Source organism: Acomys russatus, chromosome 14 (assembly GCF_903995435.1).
Source record: "Acomys russatus chromosome 14, mAcoRus1.1, whole genome shotgun sequence".
Lineage (NCBI taxonomy): Eukaryota > Metazoa > Chordata > Mammalia > Rodentia > Muridae > Acomys > Acomys russatus.
In genome coordinates, this window is record NC_067150.1 from 3,926,458 (window position 1) to 3,932,296 (window position 5,839).

A 5,839-nucleotide genomic window follows, 5' to 3' on the forward strand; every position below is an offset into this window, starting at 1 on the left:
TGAGAGCACTTTGTGGGCCTTCAAAATACTTGAGCCTCACTGTTGTAGACTTGGCTAGGATGCGCCCTGGAGAAGAAGGTAACATTAGGAAGGATGAGAGACTTGGTGTAATTGTGCACCTCATGAGACCATCTATCCCCCCTTTGTGAGAGTCAAATTCAGGACCTTGCCCTATGTGACCTCTGCCCTGGCCCCAGTGAGGCAGCTTACATTTAGAGTCACACAATTGCTATTTATCTCAGTCTTAGGCTGCTAGCAGAAAGGTTGTGACAGCCTTATATACTTTATGTGGAAGGTGCGTTTTAGAATAGAGCAGGCCTGTCTGTTGTTTTTCAGATCACCCAGGGTCTTAGCTGTGTGAAAACTGTTCACACTCAAAGTCTGAGGCCCATCCTCTCTAGTACCTGTAGTTCTATTGTATGAGTGGAGAGAGATAGATACCTTCTATTTTCACAGTAAGAAATTTTCAATTGGGATTTATAGTAAAGGTTGAAATTTTTTTTTTTAAGTCGTGTATTTGTTTAGTAAGTAAATCATAGTACTGAATTTTTTTAAGGGAAGATATCATTCTGAAGACTTTCTTTGCCTTCTTTCTTTTTCTTTTTGTTTGTTTGTTTGTTTTGCTTTGTTCTGTTGAGACACAGTTTCTCTGTATAACCTGGCTGTCCTGGAACTTGCTCTGTTGATCATGCGGCAATTAAAGGCATGAATTGCCTCACCCGGCTTTGTTTGCCTTCTTAAGAAAATTACTTTACAGAACTGTATAAAACACTGACAGAGCAGGAAAAAAAAATAGCTTGTTCTTTCAGATAGGGGTAATTTTCCTGCATTGTTCATTTTAGGTATGAGACTTGTTAGTTATAAGAAGTTAGCATGCCAACAGTGTTGTCATTTAATATTACAAATGATGTTTTAAAACAAAATTTATTACAAGAAAAGATTTATAGACTTTCTGTGAGGAGTCGGTGGTTACTGGCAATTGAAGTAGGGGAATACAGACATAAGAGGCAAGAGCTCTTTCACGACGCTATATATATTTGGATTTATAATTTAAAACATTTCATAGCTGGGCATAGTGGCGCACGCCTTTAATCCCAGCACTGAGGAGACAGAGGCAGGCAGATCACTGTGAGTTCCAGGCCAGCTTGGTCTGCAAAGTGAGTCTAGGACAATCAAGGCTACACAGAGAAACACTGTCTTGAAAAACAAACAAACAAACAACCCCCCCTCCAAAAAAACAAACATTTTCAGATTTATTTATTTCATTTTATGTGCATGAGTGTTTTGCCTGCACGTATGTCTGTGTACCACGTGTGTGCTTGGTGTCCATGGAGCTCAGTAGAGGACATCAAAACCCCTGGAACTGGAGTTGAAAATGATTGTGGGCGCTATGTAGGTGCTAGGAACAGAGCCCAGGTCCTTGGCAGGAGCAGCCATTGCTCTTAACTACCGAATCTTCTCTCCAGCCCTGAATTTGCAATTTTATTACCTTCTCCAAGGTGCAGCTTCTCAACTTGGGGACTTTTTAACTTCCAAATCTATGTAAGTGAAATCTTACAGGCTTATAGGATACCACCTGAACTAATTTTTTATTATATATATTATTTAAGTAAAATAGTATTCAAATCTTATTGATGACCTTTAAAAACCTAATGGAATTTTTTTCATTTGTTACATATCAAAAAAAAAAAGAAAAAGAAAAAAAGAAAACCTTTAAGGTTTTTTGAATCTGGAAGTTAAATTTAAGTTTACTGACCTTTTTTTTTTTTTTTTTTTTTTCTTAAACTCATCGCTCCAGTTATGTCACCTTTATTCTCTTCTCCTTGTATTTCTTGTCAGATTTTAACATTTGTCTACTTTAAAGGCAAATTTGTCATCTGTTAGGTGGGAACTGTGTCTCTTGCCTTTGTTTATAAATAGTATGTCATTGTGAAATGTCAAGGATTTTAAGTGGTGAAGACAGTAGTAAGAGGCCTGCAGTTTAAAAATGTGCCTCCTTTTAAAACTGAAGTGCCTTCCCAGGAATTGTCTTATAAAATGTCCAGATTTATTGCATTATATAGAATGAAATACCTATGGTGCTTTATAACGTGGAGTTTACTTCTTTCTCATAAAATGTGCACATGGAAGAAAACCAGGTGTGGCATTTTAGCAGGAAGGACAGAGAGTTGTTCTCCATAGTCTTTTGGGGTCAGTCATTTTGTAAATAAAGTATTGCCAGAGATTCGAGTGTGGCAGAGCAGTGGTGTGTTTGTACTTATCTGAGCAATGTTTGTCTTTTACTGTCTAGAGATGGCTTGGTTAAGTGCTGCTGATAATTCTTGACATCCTTTCTTGGGCTCTCAAGACACAGTGTCTCACATTATATCCCAGGCTGGTTTTGAACTCATTGCACAGCTCAAGCTGGCCCCACTCAGAATTTTCTAGCCTTAACTCAAAATCCTCTAGCCTCCACCTCCTGAATGTCTTGATCACAGGTGTTAACTACAACACCTGGCTTGACTTAGCACCTTATTGACAGTCTTTTTTTTTTTTTTTAATGTATGATGAATGTATAGGTTTTGTTGATGTTTTTACTCTGAACTAGTCTAGATTAGTTTTTTAACGGAATGGAAATTTGAAGGTTTTCATGAGGGACCCTGGAGAGTCTATCTCTTATATACAAATGCTTTTTACTAAGTAAACTAAAACTTTGTTTAAACTATACCAGGTACCATCATGAATGTGTTGTGACACGAGGCGGGGGGTGGGGGGGATGGGGAGAAGGGGATGTGAGGGGGTGGCTTTCTGAGATAGCTGGGTTTTAAGGCATATAAAGTTGTGCAGCTTCAAGATACACAAAATACTTTGGTAGTGTCCATGTCACTTTTTTCTGTTTGTTAACCAGAGCATGCTTTTTCTCAACATGAAAATGAGAACAGATAATGGAGCTTTCAGGAACTAGTGTTAAAGACTCCCTGAATAACATGTTTGGCTTTTGATTTTTGCTAATATTATCAGGATAGTAATTTATACTAAAGTAAAATTTTGTTCTGTTTTGTAAGCCTAAAGTTTGGTAGAATAGCTCACATGCTTCCCACATGTCTCTAAATAAGTAAATAGGGTGCATTTAAATAATGTGATTTAAATCAGTCTTTTCTTTCTTTTTTCTTTCTTTTTTTCTTTCTTTCTTTTTTTCTTTCTTTCTTTCTTTCTTCCACAAAGTAATACAATCCTATTGCTGAAAAAAAGTTTGTTTTTTCCTTGAAAGGAATTCAAAGGAATGGTGGTTCTTGCCTGATACTGAAAAACCACAAAGGCTAGTCTGCATTACCAACACTCTGGTCTTACATCTCAGTGAATACAGTTTTATTACTTAGTATGAACCAGACAGATTACTAAAGGTTTGTTTTCTGTTAATAGATTTGAAGCCCCCAAAACAGTGCAACATTTATGGTTAGTTTTATAGACTTTAGAAAGTGAGTTTCTGCTCCAAACCTGGTGCATATCAAGACTATTGAGGTTGCAGGCGTTTTCTAGACCCATCCTAATGACAAGACACAAATCTGCCTTCAGTTGTCTCTGCCTTGTTAGTACATAGTATTTCCCTAACTGCCCCCGGGCCCTGCCCCCAGGCACCCTCTCCTATCCCCCTCCAGTTTAACTCTTGACTTCCACATAGAAAATAAGTCTTTCCAGGCGTGGTGGCACATACCTTTAATCCCAGTACTTGGGAGGCAGAGGCAGGTGGATCACTGTGAGTTTGAGGCCAGCCTGGTCTACAAAGTGAGTTTAGGACAGTAAAGCCTAACACAGAGAAACCCTGTCTCAAAAAAACAAAGCAAACAAACAAAAATGGGAAAAAGAAAAGAAGTCTGTGCACTTGAAGGTCAAAAGAAAACTACATTTCATATGGTTGCTGTCAGTCACACTTGAACCATACAGAAAGAAAATAATAATAGCTTGTCATTTAAACTTAGAATTGCTAATTTACCAGACTATTAAATGAAGATTTTGAGTGGAGTGCCTATGCTATAAGTTCCTGGAAGAAACATCTGAGCATCAAATACCATGATGTCACTTTTAGACAAGTTATTTGACTCTGTCATCTTCAGGTTTTTCTGTAAAGGTAGTGGTGGTAATATTTATCTTTACCATAAAGAAGTTCAAATAGACACCAATTCCCAGCATGTAATAGATACTAAGTAAGTGTGTCTAGGCATATGAACCAAAAGTGATTCAATAGTTCATTTTCTTTTTTTTTTTTTTGTTGTTGTTTATTTATTTATTCATTCATATTACATCTCAATTGTTATCCCATCCCTTCTATCCTCCCATTCCTCTCTCCCTCCCACTTTGACCCTATTCCCCTCCCCTATGACTGTGATTGATGGGGATCTCCTCTCCCTGTGTATGATCATAGGGTATAAAGTCTCTTCTTGGTACCCTGCTATCCTTACCCTGAGAGCCACCAGGCCTCCCCATCAAGGTGATGTGGTCAAATATGGGGCGCCAGAGTTCATGTGAAAGTCAATCCCCACTCTTCACTCATCTGTAGAGAATGTCCTGTGCCTTGGCTAGATCTGGGTAGCGGTTCAATGTTTACTGCACGTTATTGTCCTTGGTTGGTGCCGTAGTTTGTGCAGAACCCCTGGGCCCAGATCTGCCCGTCATTATGTTCTACTTGTAGGTTTCTAGGACCCTCTGGATCTTTTTATTTCCCCATTCTCCCATACTTCTCTCACCTAGAGTCCCAAAAGGATGTCCTCACATCTATCCTACTTTCCTGGTAGGTGAAGACTTTCATGGGACATGTCCTTTGGGCTAGTGTCTAGTTATAAGTGACTATATACCACTTGAGTCTCTGCTTCTGGGTTAACTCACTCATTATGATCATTTGTAGTTTAATCCATTTGTCCACAAGTTTTGGGAATTCCTTGTTTTTAGTAGCTGAGTAGTATTCCATAGTGTAAATGTACCACAGTTTCTTTATCCATTCTTCTACTGAGGGACACTTAGGCTGTTTCCATGTTCTAGCTATTATGAATAAAAAAATATGGAACGCTTCACGAATTTGCGTGTCATCCTTGCACAGGGGCCATGCTAATCTCTATCATTCTAATTTTTAGTATATGTGCTGCCAAAGCGAGTAACAATAGTTCATTTTCTTACTGCAGGGGGATGTAGCTCAGTGATAAAAGTGCTTGAGCAGCATTTGTGTGGTCCTAGCTCAATCCCTGGTAGTGGCAAAGAAGTAAATAAAAGTCGTGCTGGGCATAGTGGCACACAGGGGGCAGAGAGAGGAGGATCTCTGAGTTAGAGGCCAGCCTGGTCTACAAAGTGAGTCCAGGATAGCCAAGGTTACACAGAGAAACCCTGTCTTGGAAAAATGGAAAAAAGAATAAAAATAAATAAAAATCATTTTATTCTGGCAAATTTTTACCATGTTTGGTTTTTAGTTTATCATGTGTTTGCTTGTAGTCTTCTCAGACTAGATTATTAAGTTAACAAAGCCCTTTGATTTATATAAAGAACTTCTGCCTGAGTATACAGCAGAGCATAGTATGTTTTCATACTGATCTGTATGGTGTTTTCATTTTAATTGGTACATGAAATACATAGGCATTTATGGTGATAAGGCTGTTTTAGGGAAATACACTGAGGAAGGATATGGAGAGTGTCCAGATACAAGGTTGCTGTTTTAAAGGTTACGTGTGTGTACACAAGCATATGCCTGTGAAGCAAACGTAGCAGTAAGGGGACAGCTTGTGGGAGTTGGTTCTTTCCTTCCCCACTGGTTCCTGAGGATTCAACAAATGTCTTCAGGCTCAGCAGCAAGTGCTTTTATCTGCCCACTTAG

At 38.7% G+C, this 5,839-nt stretch overlaps 1 pseudogene; it reads right to left on the bottom strand.

Annotated features, from left to right (window-relative positions):
- Positions 1 to 5,029: 5,029 nt before the first annotated feature.
- Positions 5,030 to 5,128, bottom strand: LOC127198860 (uncharacterized; annotated as a pseudogene).
- Positions 5,129 to 5,839: the final 711 nt, after the last annotated feature.